At 41.2% G+C, this 17510-nt stretch overlaps 1 long non-coding RNA gene across 1 annotated transcript in view; it reads left to right on the top strand.

The window, feature by feature from the left end:
• The first annotated feature begins 10765 nt into the window (after nt 1-10765).
• The window catches only part of LOC108412881, a 40424-nt gene continuing 33679 nt past the window's right edge, over nt 10766-17510 (top strand). The window contains exon 1 of the long non-coding RNA XR_001856706.1: nt 10766-11094. This is a non-coding gene — a long non-coding RNA (uncharacterized LOC108412881). The remainder of the gene's footprint in view (nt 11095-17510) is intronic.

A 17510-nucleotide genomic window follows, 5' to 3' on the forward strand; every position in this document is an offset into this window, starting at 1 on the left:
GCCCACTGTGAGCTACATAAACACATGAATCACACAAGCACATTTCCAGTATGTTCTATTAGTCAATGTCACAACATAAATAACATTGTTTGCTCTTTAATGGGCCAAAGCAGCTTTTTGAATTCATAATCAATGGCCTGTTTAAATTACAGGAATCAAATAAAGTGCTACATCAAAAGTAGTCAACTGCCTATTTAACACAATGAGTCGTGCATAATTATGCTATAACAATTGAGGTACAAGTGTCACAGCAGCTTTCATACACAACTTAACCAGTTCACCTTTTTTACATCATAAAACTGCAACACAGACCGTCCGAAACCTAAATAACAAAGTAGCCAATTGCTTGGACCCAAATCTACTGAATCAGACTGTGTGTCTGATTACAACCACTGGTCAATGGGTTCCCCCAACGCCCGCTCTTTATCTCTATCTCTCTCCAGTGTGGGATATTAATAGCCGTTACTCTAGGGTCCAGTCACAGTACAATCCCGGCTCTGCTGTCCTGTGTCTCTGCCCTTCATTCTCTCTCTGTGTCTCACACACACACACACACACAGACACACACACACATGCACAAACACTCGTATTTCTCCATCTAAGTCAATTCGTCACATGAATTTATGATCAAGTAAATCAATTTAAATCTACACTGTAAAAAGGGGACCAGAGAAGACACTAATTTGAGTTTCTTTTAAAGTATTTGAGTTGAATGAAACCAGTTAAACTGCTTGTTACCGCAATTTTTAAGTTGAACTAAGAAAAAAAGAACAAACAGTAGAAGCCAAAGTAATACAGAGCATCCAAAGAAAGGGAAAAGACTATAAAGTCAAGTTACTCGGGGCGTCTCCAGTGTCTTTGATAAAGCTATGTACCTTACTGCTCATTAGATTTAATACTACACTGTTAACTGTTAGTTGTTAAACCATGGACTGAATTCCATTAAACCTTTTACTGACGTGAACAGAGCCAGTATTTACGAGAGAGATACCGCTGTGGCGTTAGGACTTTGAGCAAAAATTCTCACCAGGATTCCCTTCAGCGATTTCGCATAGATACGTGATTAGAGGCTCCAAAATGACCTTACAGGAGAAGGAAAAAAACCTTCTTCAATTTGAGTGGAGGTTAACTGAATAAGTTGCTCTGTTAATTTCACACTATTTTCATTGGTGTGTTTATCAGGACAAACAAAAAACAATGATACATAGCTCTGTAGAAGTGACTTTATTATGAAATGTCACTAATTCTTTACAGTGTATTTGCATAACCAACCATAAAGAGTGTGTAGTATAAAGAATGCATTACACAGCAAATGAATAAATGTGATTAGTGAGACTACAATGCTGATGTAATACACTCACTTGCAAGTTCACTTCCAATAAGTTCACTTAAAAATGCTTCACTGCATTACTCACCAAGTTTCAGCTTCAAAAATCTGAGCAAATGCAACAGCAGGCAACTAGTTTTCCAACAGCGGTTAACAACTTTCTCTGTTTCTTTCTCTGAATGGCCCGAAGCTCAGCCCTGATTGATTCAAGAACTGTTTAGAATCTGAAATCACAAATTTACCTTGCGCTGTAAACTGTGATACACTGTCGTTAGACATAAGATCCAGGATTAGATTGAGCTAAGCTTTAAGCAGAGGTGGATGAAGTACACAAACCATGTGCTTGAGTTAAAGTAAAGACACCCAAGGTAAAATATCACTCCAGTAAAAGTAGAAGTTCCTCCCTTTAGACCTCCACTTGAGTAAAAGTACTAAAGTATTTCCCTTCCAATGTACTTAAGTATAAAGTAAAAGTACTAAAAGAGTAATTCTGGCTCTGATGTCCTGTTATCATTTTTATAACCAGACTGGCTTCATGAACTCATTTCAGGTGAAAGTCCTCCAGCGTCTCTCTTGGTAAACCAGTCTTTTAATAGAACGTCATTAATTAGTGACGCTGACGTCTATTAAAATGATCAGAAGCACAAAACACTGAAGGTAAACAGTTTCCATCAGGGAGAACCGAGTGGCTCTGAAATCACTTTTTACACACAAGCAAAGTTTCAGTTTCAGATTTATTTACAACTTAGTTCCAAGTTTAAGTTGAATAAAAACTGGCTTTAAACTCAGGATCACAGATGAGCTCCTTTACTATGTTGATCTGTAGGCGTCTGTTCATAAACATAAACCAGCCCAAACTCATTTACTATAAAATGAAATGGTGTTTGTAGAAATTCAGAAAAAAGCCGCGTCAGTCTCGACTGCATATGTGGACATATTTCTATATTGAGCTCTATTTACACAAAGTTAGGTTAGTTCATCATTTATGTTGAACAGACTCTCCCAAAGTTTTACGCTGCTGCGCTGACGTTGAACCGCGTGCTGCACTGGGTCGGTATGACCAACAGGTCAAAACCAGCTCTAAACAAAGTGACCGCTGGGCCCTGATTCGTGCTCTGGCTTTGCGCTTCTTTCGTTTTGACATGTTACGTTTTTATACACACAGAAACCAAAAGGAACGACAGATTTCTCAGAATGTAGGAGGAAAAAGTCGGATATTAGACTCTGAAATGTAGTGAAAATGGAAAAACTTCAGTAAAGTGCAAATAAATGAAAAATCTACTTAAATACAGTAATGAATTACATTAACTTAGTTACTGTCCACCACTGGCATTAAATATAACTGCTAAGCAAGAAGTCCTGCTTTGTCAAACAGACCCCAACAGTTCCATGAACAATTTCACAACAGATACTTGATTTTAAAAATGCTAGTTATGTTAATAATCTAAATCTCTTACTATTCGCCATCTATCCCAGTCCTTACCAACAGCATATCTGACCATTGTGAAGTCTAATTTTAGAAAGAGCACTTTCTACAAAACAACACAGATGCAAAATGTATGTCACAAACATGAAGAAAAGAAAGAAAATTCTACAAATAAACATTTTAGGTGGTTATTAAAGCTTTAGTGTGAAAGATTATATCACTGATGTTATGTCATGTATTAGATAGTGATGCACCAACTGCACAATCCAGGGCACACTATGAACTATGTGAGCTACTGTATTTCAATTAGTGGCGGCACTTTTTGTTTGAAAACAATGCTGGCACTAAATGGAAACAGCTTACATAAAATATATTTACCACAATGACCAGAGTGTAAAGCCTGCACTATGTGCCTTGAAATCCAATGAATTCCGTTATATTTTTAGTCACACTTTCCACTTTGGCATTGCCATTAGTGAATCGAACAGATGGAGTTAACACGCTAGACGGGGCTTCCTTTCCTACTTTACTATTTTATTGTATTCTGCGTATGAAGCTGGATGTCATGTTTTCATGTAGAATCAAACCTCTAATAGAGAAATTGGGCGGTGCACCCTGTCTTGATACTCAACGTGAACAATTAGTGCAAATCTCTTGTTTAGTGTCCCTGATTGAAGTCAACCATGAAATAGTTCCGTGTGGTCAGCGCTTTTACTGTTGATCTTCTGCTGATCAAACCTTTTGAACGAGTCTGTGCTGACTGCCTCAGGAAAGTGAAAGAAGCCAATGGTATTTTTAATTAAATGCAATCATTTTTAATCTCAATTTTTTTACCATTAATTTTATTTATTTATTTGTTTTTACATCTTAATGTTTGACGCTTTCTTGCAGGCTTGATTGCTCTTTTTTGTTGTTGTTGTTGTTGTTTTTTACTGTTTTTCTCTTTTGGGCAAAAACCAAAAGCACTACTTTCGGCTATGTTCGGCTGACAATGTTGGTTTTCCGAAATTTCGGTGCATCCCTCGCATCAATACATGACCTCTTGCTTTGTGATGGACAGAACAGAAAAAAGAGGGAAGTAGTAATCAGGTGCCCTTAGATGTGAGGCAGTGAGTTACCACTGATACTCTTGTAATACATTCTCTCACTCACTCTTTCTCTCTCTCTTTTTCACACAGCACCAGTCACACACGCCTTTTTTCCCCGAGAGCGCTTGAGCTGTGGAGATTGCCTTTTTAAGGTGGAAATCAATATCTTTTCTTTTCCCATCTCTCCCCCCCTTCTGCTGTCCTCTCAATTCTGAGCCCCCCTTCATTCTCCTCTTTTCATACTGTGTTCGGAGAAGGTGCTATTCAACTCAGATGAGGACGAAGGAAAATATCACTCATCATGATATCATCATGTGCGTTTACAAATGAAGAGCAAAAGGTACTTGCAGCAATTTTGCCTCGGATCCACACCTACTATGTTAAGAACTTGAATACAACCCCAATTCCAGTGAAGTCGGGACGTTGTGTAAAACAAAAATAGAAACAGAAATACGATGATTTGTAAATCCTTTTCAATGTGTATTCAATTGAATACACTACAAAGACAAGATGTTTAATGTTCATTGTCAGTGAACTCAGTTCGTCGCTCCATCTACAAGTGCAAGTTAAAACTCTGCCATCCAAAGCGAAGCCAGATATCAACACCACCCAGAAACGCCGCCGGCTTCTCTGGGCCCGAGCTCATCTGAGATAGACTGACACAAAGTGGAAAAGTGTCCTGTGGTCTGACGCGTCCACATTTCACACTGTTTTTGGAAATCATGGACGTCGTGTCCTCCTGGCCAAAGAGGAAAAGGACTGTCCGGATTGTTATCAGCGCAAAGTTCAAAAGCCAGCATCTCTGATGGTGTGGGGGGGAGTTAGTGCCCATGGCAGGGGTAACTGGCACATCTGTGAAGGCCCCATTAATGCTGAAAGGTACATACAGGTTTTGGAGCAACATCTGCTGCCATCCAAGCAGCGTCTTTTTCAGGGACGTCCTGCTTATTTCAGCAAGACGATGCCAAGCCACATTCTGCACGTGTTACAACAGCGTGGCTTCGTAGTAAAAGAGCGTGGGTACTAGACCGGACATATAGAAAAGCAAAGGCCCTAAAACGGAACCTTGAGGCACTCCACAAGAAATGCCAAATCTTTTTGATGAATGATTTCCTATCAATACCATGAACTGTCTAATATCCTAAATATAATTTAAACCATTCTAAAACTGTACCCGCCCGAGAGGCTGACCCAGCATTCAGGACGTTGGATTAAAATGGTCAACGGTCTCAAAAGCTGCACTAAGATCTAATAAAAGCAGAATAGAAGGATTTTGTGCATCAGCACATTGTAAACATAATTTATACTTCTCAACGATAAATCACAGTGGAAACAAAACTGGGACTTTGTTATTTTATCCTTGACAAACACACTCTAAATCTCAACATAAACGCGCTTCACAACTTTATTCTCAACATTTTCCTTGCAGGGCACGACTTCTGCAGAGATCACTGGTCTGACACAGTTCTATTCTCAAACTTGAAAAAATGGTGGACAGAGCTGGTTATGAGCAAAGGTAAAAAAATAACCAAGTAGAGGAAGTTACATTTTACATTTATGGCATTTGGCTGACGCTCTTATCCAGAGCGACTTACAATTTGATCATTTTTACACAGGTAGGCAAAGGTGGTGTTAGGAGTCTTGCCCAAGGACTCTTATTGGTATAGTGTAGGGTGTTTGCCCAGGTGGTGATTGAACCCCAGTCTACAGCATAGAAGGTAGAGGTGTTACCCACTACACTAACCAACCACCCAGTTAAAGTTAAGTTAATTTAAGTGATACTTTTTTAATCCCACAACCGGGGAAATTCCACCTCCGCATTTAACCCATCCGTGAAGTGAAACACCACATACACACTAGTGAACACACACACAGGGGGGGGCAGTGAGCACACTTGCCCGGAGTGGTGGGCAGCCCTAAGGACACAAGCATGGGCTGTTGGCACTGGTGATTGAACCAGTTTAAACAGGCTCAAGTAGAATAATTCCAATCACCTTCTTGTATTTCCATAGCAAAGTCAGTTGGGATTTTTCACTGAATTCAGAAAAATATCTTTCAAGATTCATACTTTTAACTTTTTTCATCACACTTGTTTTTGATTGGTGAGTTGTGTGCGCAGACCCTGAATTCACACCGTTATGATTTGAATTACTCTGTTGGTGCCTGTAATATATCACCATTTAAAAGCATGCAAATAATTCTCAGCCAGGCTAAAGTACAACCTCCACATGGTGGGTTTAGTTACAGCACACCTGAACATATTAACACGCCTGCAGTGATTGGCTGAGAATCATGTAGCAAACTAAGGTAACCCCAGCTGATTTTCACTACTTTACTCTGCTAGCTTACTTGTTAGCAAGCTAAGGGCTACACAGCTAGCAACGACTAAAACAGAAGGGCACTGTAACACAATTCTCAGTCAATACTTTAAGCTTAGGCCAGACACAACTGATGTAAGCAGGTTTATGTATGTTATGCTTGAACATCTAGTATTAGCTAGACATCAATATCCTAATATGTTTAGCATATTGATGTCTAGCTAACAGCAGGTGTGTGTATAGTCTCATAATAACACCTGAAGGCAACCTGTTACAGTTTACTAGTAGCAAGACTAAATCTGAGGCTGTACCCACACAGCGACTTCCAATCTGTTTGGTTTTCTAGGTCTCTTCACATTGAAAGAGATTGGAAAATAACTGCCCAGTGGTGATGCCAAGATGACCACTGAGTGGGCAGACGTTTTACAAGACCTTTGGTTACATCCACAGGCTAACAGCAAGCGTGCTGACTCTATTAGACGGTGTAGATTGCTAGGCTTGGGCAGAATTCAGATGCTCTGCATTCAGATGCAGAACTCAGATGTTTAATAACAAAAGGAGGATCGCTAAGGCTCGGAAAACAGATAATACTTTGCAAATAAGCTAAGCTAAAGCCCAGGCTTATGTATTAAAAAGGCACCCTATCGCCCCCTCCTTTGAGTTCCACCTTCACAAGGGGGCAGTCATGGGCTGGAAGCTAGGGAACCAGCCTTGTGACCAAAAGGTCACCAGTTTGATCCCCTGAGCCGACGGTATGTGACTGAGCAAGGCACCTAACCCCCAACTGCTCCCTGGGTGCCATGGATAGGGCTGACCACCGTTCTGGGTAAATGCGCTTGCTGCCCCTAGTGTGTGTGTTCACCAGTGTGTATGTGGTGTTCTATTGCATGTCTGGGTTAAAATGCAGAGGTGAAATGTGGGACTAATAAGGGTCATTTCATCTAAGGTATTGGAATGGTTTAAAACTTCCAACCCTAATAGGTCTATGTTCTCAAGGTAGGAGAGACTATGGTAAAGCCAGTATTGAAACAGTAGTCTAATCTTGCTTTTTTAAGACTTTAAAGATTAAGATTAATAATGTAAATACTGTGGCCAACAAGATTACATGCTGGAAGTACAGAAAACACATGCAACATATACAGAAATGCTGCAAAGCCAGTCATAACACATCAGACGTGAGAAATGTTTGTGGAAGACTCTGAAATCTGTTGTAGAAAATCACTGATAAGGTCCCAGACTCGCATTCCAGTAAGTTCATGGTTAACTTGGCTGGCTAGTAAGCTATTTGACATGTCATAGTGATACAGTGACATTAATCAGTCATTTCTGGTATCGCTATTTCATATTTTGCCATTATGTTCTACAGCTAAGCACAATAAAGTGATATTAATTACCTGCTCAAATAAAAATCAAGCTACTGGTGAAGGTTTATGCTGCTAGAATTTGAACGGCTCCATCCTCTTTGAGTGCCCTCTGGAAACTTTCCATTGTGCTGTGACTGATGCTGCGTGTGGTTTTCTGCATTTGCAGCGCATCTATGAAATGTAGCGCTGATGTCGTCATTTTGATCAAAGTTTTCTGAGGTTGCAGTGTCTGTGAATTAGTCTGCATAGCTTTTGTTAAACGCAGAGCATATGTTGTCATTTTGATGAGTGTTTTCTGCATTTGCAGCTCTTTTTTTATTTTAAAGCTCACTGGGTTTTCTCAGCCAACATATCTAAATAATACAAAAGAACGCTTTCCAGCCACTTCTCTAAGGCCTATAAGATATTATTGGGTGTTGTACACTCAGTCTTACTGCCATTACTACATACACAATCATACTACTGTACAAATGACTATAGACTCAAAGAACAATAAACTGACCAGGCCACATGGATAAACAACAGCTTTATAGATTTACTGCTGTGGTGTAAACAGCAGCCAAGAAAGCTCTCACAACCTCATTGGTTCGCTTTGCTCTGTCATGTTGTGCAAAAGCATTCAAACAAATAATGTGTCTGTAAACACAAACAAGTTTGAAGCATGTCATTAATCATTGTTATTTTATTAAATGTTAAATGATACAGTATAGAGTGAAATACTACAACACACACACACACACACAGACATTATATATGTATTGCTACATATAATAATAATGTTAACTACAGCAGTTTTAAACTGCACTGCACTAAATCCAATCAAACAGGTGTAATTATGCTCACTTTCTAAAGAAACGTGGAGTTGGTGCAGGCAAAATCCACAATATGCTCAGAAAAGTGCACTGTAATCTAATTTATTACGATAATGACGAAATAATGCACATTGCCCACCCCCACTGGACCCCATCATATATTTTTAGACTGCTATTTTACTGAATGCTCAATAATACAGTGTAGCTAGAAACATTACAAACTAGGCACCATCTTATATTTTTAGATTTTCTTCAATATTCTAAGAGTTTGGGGACAACAGGACAATATTAAATGATAAAACATTGCAATTATTTGCTATATTAACAATTATTTCTTGCCACGTTACGTGCCTCAAGATTTGGGTGGCGCTTTTCAAATATGACATTAACTTAATTCAAACGTCTTTGTTTCTCAGTTTATATTTAAAGCTATGATGTTTATTTATAAAGAAAAGCTAAGAAAATGGGAAAGACATAGAAATATTATGACTAACAGCTCTTAATTTTTAGCTTTCGTATCGTCACTGTCCAATATAAAAAATATAAGTATCTCCAAAATGGTAACTTTACAGAAACCCTCTTACCTTTCAGTGTAAGTCAATGTAAAAAAGGTTTTGTTCCAAGTGATTTCAGAGCATTTCTATTGGTCCGTGCATCATGAATTTCTTGCACAGTGTAAAGGACGACTGGTGTGTTGAAATTATGTAGAAAAAAGAAAAAATGGATATGTATGGTTTTCTGTGGACAGTGACGATGTATCTCTTCATTAGAAAACAATGAGAGCGATAGCAGCCATAGATTATCAACAAAGTGTCAATTTCATATCCATTTTTATACCTCTCAAGATATAGATATCTTCTATCTATCTAGATAGATGGACGTATTTGTGTATTGCTAAAAACCGACAAACGTGCACTTCTGGGTCATTTTTTTATTTCCCCTGGGTGGGTCATCCCCAGTAAAGGCTAAGCCACCCCATTCATATAATTCTGGTGACGCTCTGCTGTGAACATCCCACAATGAATCAACCAATAGAAATGGTCAAAAATACCGGGAATAAAATTTGGTCGAATGAACATACAAAAAGGATACAAGCTTTTTTGGTAGAGACGTTATTAAAAACAGTATATGGCAAATTTAAGGCCGAGGGTGTAGGGGCTGCGTCTGTCTGATTCTCTGTCTCTTAAAGCCCATGAGCCTTGACCATACATAGCAGAACAGGACGAGTAGTCTAGCCTGCTGTGGGTCAGACCGTTAGGTGCAGGGCTGGGGCGGGTGGGTGGGGGGGTGGGGGGGGGTGCACACCTCTTTATTTGGCGGGGCTAAAAATACCACCCAGACACCCGATGGAGAGGTTGGAGGTGTAGCCAGCATAGGAGCGTAGCCTGTGCGGAAAGGGTGGGGTACGTCAAGCTCCGACTGTAAGAGAAAAAGCTGCTAGAAACACTGAATCGAAGTAAATTAGCATAGAGAAGCCGCCAAACCTTGCCGCCCATTGCCCTGTGTATCATCTGCCTTTCAAATGTAGCCCCTCCCAGGGGTACAAGCCCCTCCCATCATAAGCCCAACCCCTTTGAAGTAAGCCAGCAGCACTTGAGGGGCTATTTTTTGCCCTGCCTCACTAAATAAGGCCAGAGAGTGAGGGGAGTGGGTGAAGGGCCAGGGGGGCTTTGCTCTGCCTTTTACCCCAGAGGTATAAAAGCCTCGGGGCAGGGGGAGGCTCCGCTGATCACCCCTAACCCTCAGCACCCACCCTGTGTGTTACTGTTCATGCGTCGTCCGCAAACTTTCTAGATCATCAAAATCACACCTAACGGCTTCGTTCCTGAAATTTTTCAGTTTGACCTTCTTCCGGAGGTCAGCCGCCATGACGTCACGATTAACCTTATCTTCAGTCGTCGTTGACTTTTTGGCTAACGTTTGTTGCTGTTTTCGAGCAGAGAACGGACGGGAGTGAGGGACAGTATGGATTATAACCATAGTGACAAATTTGATGAGAACCTGGGTAGAAAAAACGATGAAGACCACTGGAGAGGACCGCATGTTCCAGGGCTTCATGGTCCCGCTGCTTTTTCTTCTCCTTTTCCTCGTCTCCTTCAGACCTTTGTCTAAATGCAGCTGCTCTGCTCGCACTTAACCTTTAATCTGCTCCATCTTTCATGCTGCCCTTTTATGCCTTTATCTCTCGAACCCTGTCTTTATGTGGCTTTGATATCTTCATTCTCTCTGTAAATCCTTTCACACTTTACCCACCGTTCTCATTGCCTCTCTGTCAGTGTCTCTCACTCTCCCCCGTTCTCTCTCTCTCTCCTACCGTCAGCATACCATCCATACCGTCTCCTGCTCCGTTTTCAGATCCCATTGGGTGTAGGACAGGTGGAGGGATGGGGGTGGGGTCTAACAGTCGTGACACGTTTACGTTCAGGCTGAGATGGGCTGGAGGCCTATGATTGGCGGCGAGCTTATTTACGTTCCTCTATTTTTCGAACTACTTTGGTCCCTTCCTTCAGCTGCTCTTTTTCATTTGCAACTTTTTTCCTGTCCTGTGCCGTGAGAAGAGGCAACACAAGTCCAACGTCAGTGGCTCTCCTTCGCTTTCCTCTCTGTTCCTTTTTCCCCCCTCTTCCAGCCTCCCTCTCCCTCTCTCCCTCTCTCTCCCTCTCCCTCTCCCTCTCTCTCTCTCCTCTTATCCTTAAACTCTCAAACGCTGAATCAGCTGCTGGTGTACGGACTCTCCTCCTGCCATTCTGATCTGCACGGTAAGTGAATGTGTGAGTGCATGCACGTCCGAAAAACGCTCATCTTCTTGCCTGGCCTGCATCTTTGTGCTTCTGTGTTTAACATGCGCTCGGTGGGGAATCGGTCCTGCTCGTCCTGTCAAAGTTACATTAGATCTGGCGCTGAGGGAGATGCTAGCAACCTCATCGTGCTACTGCATCACACCACAGCCTGGGCTAGCTTACGCCAAGGAGAGCCGCTGAGTTCTTTACTTGTTCACGGATCAAATTTTCAATGCTTCAGTGTGGGAACATCCTTCCTCACAGCACAGATAATACAAGAAGCTTCCAGCCTCATTACTCTACTGAACAATCGACTTGAAGAGTGCAGAGACCATTTTAGCAGAGTTCCTCATTGTTTGAGGTCAAATATTGTGTCGTTTGTCATGGGAAAACTTTGCAACTCCACTTTTTTTTGTTTCTTTGCTTTCCTGGGAAACAGACTAATGGTACTTTTCAAGTGAATGTTTTTCTTGCAAGTTAGCCTTAAGAAAATGTCCCTTTTCCTAAAAAGCCGCCCCTTTGCCGACAGGATTTGCCTCAGACAGCGTCGATCTGCTAGTTGTTCAGTGTCGTTATTTCCGTAATCATGCTACAAATAAGTACAGCTGACTCCAGAAGAACGTAGTCTTCCCTGTACTCTCATACGTCGGCCTTTTTCCACATCGACCTTATGCGTCATCGCAATTCTGAACAGACACTTTAAGAGAGGTCCAGTGAGGAGGGGTGCAGGGGGTCGAATCACATGACCTCCCAGACAGTTCGCAAAGGCCAGTCAGCTTTGTACCTAATTTTACTCCCATGGCACGATGGCAGGAGTTAGGCCTGGCAACCCAAGCCATGTTCAAATGTGGACTCAAAACTAGAGCTGCTGGGATCAGGTGACAGTTGAATGTGTCTCTGACTGAACAGCTGCTGAAGGTGGAGGACTATTGGGGGGAGGGTAGGATGGTCAGTGCAGGGCAGGAATGGTACACCTGCTGCGAAAGTTCACCTATGCATGTGCGTGGTGACATAAGCATATTTCCAAGAAATGGATCCATGTACGGTGTAAGGACGGCAAGCTCATATTAAAAGTTGGCTGAGTGGTTTTGCACAGGGAAGAAAGAGAGGGTGGTGGTGGTGGTGGTGGTGGTGGTGGTGGTGTTAGGTTAGGTGCGGGGGTGGGGTCAATTTACACAAACACACACAGTCTAGTCACTTCAGGAAAGGAAGGATGAAAAATAAAGGAGGGTGAAAAAAGAGGGAGGAGAGTAGTGTTGATTTATGAGAAGGATTTTCAGTTTAATTACGCAGAGACTGCAATAGAGAGAGCCAGTGCTACTGTGCTAAGCTGGTAGCCATTAGTTGTTTAAGACCATGTGCATGCTCATACACGTGTGTGTGTGTGTGTGTGTGTGTGTGTGTGTGTGTATACATATGCCATTTTTTAGTTTTTCACATCATTTGAAAACGCCCATTTCCCTTTTCATTGTGGGTAAATTTCATGAATAACGGGCCAAAAGAAACAGCCCAAAATAACTTGTAAAAAATTCTGGTTCCATTGACTTGCATTAAAAGTAAGTTGTTTTTTTCCTTCTCCTGTAAAGTTACCATTCTGGAGATACGAGAAGTTTTTGCTGACATTTTCACACTTTATAATGCACAAATACGGTTTATTTGCTGAATGTTTTCCGTACTGCTGAAAAACATAAACGTTAAATATGACCTGTGCAAATATTATGGCATATTTTATATTTTACATTGTATTTTTCTCCAATATGTTAAACCCATCAAATAAATAGAAATTGTGCACTAACAAATAATCATATTCATGTTTTTTTTCCTCTTCATAGTGCATGTGTTTTTTTTTTTGTTTTTTTTTACCACCTAGAAAATGAAAAAATCATGTCATTTCACCAGAGATGTTCTTTACCAAGAGAGCAGACTTAGTCCTGTTTAGCTGGATATAGTACAGTGCAATACATGAAACACTGGATATAAAAAAATAAAAAATAATTCAGACAGTATTTTAGGAAAATGTGGCACTACTGGGGCTTTTGTCTGTTCCAAACTATCAAATCTCATAAAAATGAAATATTGTGAATAATATATCTTGTCAAAATATATTGTGATGTTATATTTTAGCCATATTGTCCACTCCTTGGTGGTATGCAGATGCATGGCAAATTAAGTGTGTGTGCATTAGGTAAGCTGTGCTGGAGTGTAGGGGATGGATGTGTGGAAAAAACCTGATGAGGGGAGGAAGTCTAATCACATGCATAGAAGTGTGCTGTTCTGTATGCGTGGCGCATCTATGTAGTGTCTTTGAAGCGCACATTGTGTTCACTGTTTTGTGTAGCGCAGTGTCAGGCTGTTCACTCGGCCTTTCATGTAATATACACTGTACTTCGTTTTGACAATAATTAATAACCAATAACCAATAGAAAATGTATATAACCTCTCATACCAACACACACACACACATCCACACCTTACACTCAGCTCAAAGTGCCATTAGACTACAGACGTTAGGCGACTCCTCGGGCCGCCCTCTGCTGTGATTATCAGTCAAGCTGAGTGTGTGTTGCACAGGAACACACACACACACACACACACACACCCTACATGTATCTTCGCTAGGTTTACTTAAGACCGCAGTGAGAGGCTTCATTAGAGCAGTGACATCAGCAATGGGCTAATTCATTAAAGGGGCAAGTCAGCTATGTGCTATTTGCCTATAAATTGGTATTGATCTGGAGGAGAAGGGGGGCTGGGGTAAAAGGTAATGGGGGGAGAGCCGTGCCACACACACACACACACACACACACACACACACACACACACACACACACAGGATCTCATTATGTCTTTAGGTCTTGAAAAGCACATTTACATTTCTATACATAGCCATAATGAACTTAACATAATGAAGTGAACATAATGTACTATAACATATATTAACCTATTGTTACTGTCCAAAGCAAAACCTGCCTTTTTCCACATCATCTGACCATGGCAGGTGTCCTTTATATGATATAAAAAGCCTGATGAATGGACAAACAGAAATACTCCAACATCGCTTCAAAATGACTAAAATTATTACATCAAAATGACTAAAACCGCTTTACACAAGCCTACACTGAACGTTGAGGTGTTTGCCTCCTCCTGCAAAGTTAATATGTGGAATATACATGTTTTTCATTGGATAGGGACGATATAATTGCCGTCACATTAAAATCTTATACCTTAAGACAGAAGCTGCTTATGCATCATATGAATATATCATCACATCACCACCTGTCCAAGAGAAACACTCCAAAATTACTTACATGTACTGTTAAATTAGTTTATATGAACTACAGTCACCAGCCACTTTATTATATGTTCAGTTGCTTGTTAACACAAATAGCTAATCAGCCAATCACACGGCTGCAGCTCATTGCATTTAGGCTTGTAGAGGTGGTCAAGACGACTTGCTGAAGTGCAGGCCGAGCATCAGAACGGGGAAGAAAGGGGATTTAAGGGACTTTGAACGTGGCGTGGTTGTTGGTGCCAGACGGGCTGGTCTGAGTATTTCAGAAACTGCTGATCTACTGGGATTTTCACACACAACCATCTCTAGGGTTTACAGAGAACGGTCCGAAAAAGAGGAAATATCCAGTGAGCGGTCAGTTGTGTGGGCGAAAATCCCTTGTTGATGTGAGAGGTCAGAGGAGAACGGGCAGACTGGTTCCAGATGATAGAAAGACAACAGGAACTCAAATAACCAACCAGAATCTCTGAGGAACGTTTCCAACACCTTGTTGAAAGTCTGGCACGAAGAATTAAGACAGTTCTGAAGGCAAAAGGGGGTCCAACCTTTTACTACCTAATAAAGTGGTCAGTGAGTGTATTTCAGAGTGGATTTGTTAGTTTATGACATCGTATTCAAACTCAATTTTATAGCCACTGAGAATTTGTGTCGCATGCAGTACTGTGTGGTGTTTTGCTCTGTAATTCCAGACCTGATCTACACTACATCTGCACTGTCTGTAGCCCATTAGATTGATCTGTACACCCATCAGCATTCAGAGGTCAGTTATTTCAGCACTTTTGGCATCACTTATTAGCGAATCAGGATTGAATACGCCATCTAGCAGACCTAATCAAAGCAGGGATTTACCTTTAGAGACTCAGTCTTCGTTAAAGGGTTGATTCTTCAGATTATAATTCAGATTGTTTTGTTTTGTATATCGCTGCTGTCGGGGAGAAAACCTCATATCTCAATTTCTGTCGTTTTTCAGTTTTTGACATCATTTGAAAATCCCTGTTGCCCTTTACACTGTGTGTGAATTTCATGAAGAATGGACCAAAAGAAACGGCCCAAAATGACTGAGTAAGAAGTCTGGTTCCATTGACTTACATGTAAAGTGAAGTAGGTTTTTTCCTTTTACTGTAAAGTTAGCTTTTCTTCCGACAACAGTTATTTATTATATTTATATTAATTATATTATATTATATTATATATATTATATTTTCTGTATTTTTCAGTAGAATTCTGAGTTTGTACTGAATCAATGATTACAAACATGCACATAAAATAGCGAGACTGCCACGTGTACTAAAGAGCCTGTACTGTCAGATCATTACTGGCTCCAACCTTAATGTCACTATATAATGCTGTAATGTACATTAATGCTTTCTGTGAGCGCACATATACGAATGCAATGCAGGGGGGCTGGCATGTCTATGAAAGAGCGTTTACAGTTAGATTATCGTGGCTTCATATGATCAGAGAGAGAGAGAGAGAGAGAGAGAGAGACTCAGGGGTCAATGAGAGAAAAGGGAAGGGGGAGGGAGAGAGATAGAGAGAGAGAGAGAGATAGAGAGAGGAGGAGGAGGGGTGTGTGTGGTGCAGGCTGTATAGGCTGTGCGTTATGGACTAAAAGTGAACAGTGAGGTGGAGGCCAGTGAGGAGAGGTCAGTGATATAGATCAGCTCTGGACCATATTACATTTACATCAGAGCCTATTCACAACATTGAAAGTTTCAACTAGCAGGAGCGCACGTGAGAGAGAGAGAGAGATAGATAGAGAGAGAGAGAGAGAGAGAGAGAGAGAGAGAATAGAGAGGTTAGCAAGGAAAGAGAGTTTGTAAGACAGGATGAGAGAGAAGAGAGTGTGAGGCAGAATGCGAGAAATACGGACTGATAATGAAAGAGCGAGAGTGACAGAGAGAGATGGGAGGAGGGAGAGGAGAGAGAGAGAGGGAGTTTGAGAGAGTGAGAGAGAGAGAGAATAGACTGCAGAGGCAGCACCTGAAACAGTTAGAGTGGAGAGAGGAAAGGAAAAGAGGAGCTATTGCACTTCTTTCTCTTCGTCCTTTTATTCTTTCCACCCTCTTTGGTGCATTGGCCCATCTGAAGCTGGGGGACTCAAGCTGACAGCTACCCGCTAGGTAAGCACCAAACCCCCTTCTCTCGCTCTCTCTTGCGCTCTCTCTCTCTCTCTCTCTCACTTTCTCTCTCTCTCTCTGCTGCAGCTGCACCTCCAGGGCTGACAGTCAAGGTGAATCGCGTGTGCTGCTGCTCTGCGTAGCCTGACTTAAAAAAACTGCTCTTCCAGTAAAACTAGCACATCCTGCCGTGTAGTTGTGTGTGTGTGTGTGTGTGTGTGTGTGTGTGTGTGTGTGTGTGTGTGTGTGTGTGTGTGTGTGTGTGTCAGAGTGCCGGTATGTGTGTGTGTGTGAGTTACGTACCTGTGTGTGCAGCAATGCAGTTTTCCAGAAGGACCACAGGAATGAGAAATGGTGTGAGTCTAAGTTAGGAAGAAGAGCAGAGAGAGAAAGAAGGAGCCGGTCTGTGTACGGCTGTAATAGTTTAGCTTCATTTCCATGTGATTTGACAATTTGTAGGATTTCTCCGGGAGAAACGAAGCGGAAAAATGTGAGGCGCTAGCGACTTGACCTGTACAGTAATCGGATCAAACGGAAAGGAGACGTAATTGAGTAGAAACGTGGACTTTTTACACTTACTCAACCGTAATAATCTGAAGTTACGTCGCCATGCCGTGATATTTACAGTACAGAATTAGGTGGACAAAGTTAAACTCCACATAAAGAGACGCCATAATCATATCCATATTATATTCTGCTTATCGCTGCTGTCGGAACAAAACCTCGTATCTCCAAAATGGTAACTTTACAGGAGAAGGGAAAAGCATGCATTACTTTTAATGTAAGTCAATGGAACCAGACGTCTTTCCAAGTCATTTTGGGCCGTTTATTTTGGTCCATTCTTCATGAAATTTACTCAAAATATAAATTCCATCATGCATTTTCAAATTATGTCAAAAACTGAAAATCGGCAAAAATGGAGATACAAGGTTTTGTTCCAACAGCAGCATATATACACACATATAGAGTTTGTTAAGGAAGAA

This window comes from Pygocentrus nattereri, chromosome 9 (assembly GCF_015220715.1).
Source record: "Pygocentrus nattereri isolate fPygNat1 chromosome 9, fPygNat1.pri, whole genome shotgun sequence".
Classification (NCBI taxonomy): Eukaryota; Metazoa; Chordata; class Actinopteri; order Characiformes; family Serrasalmidae; genus Pygocentrus; species Pygocentrus nattereri.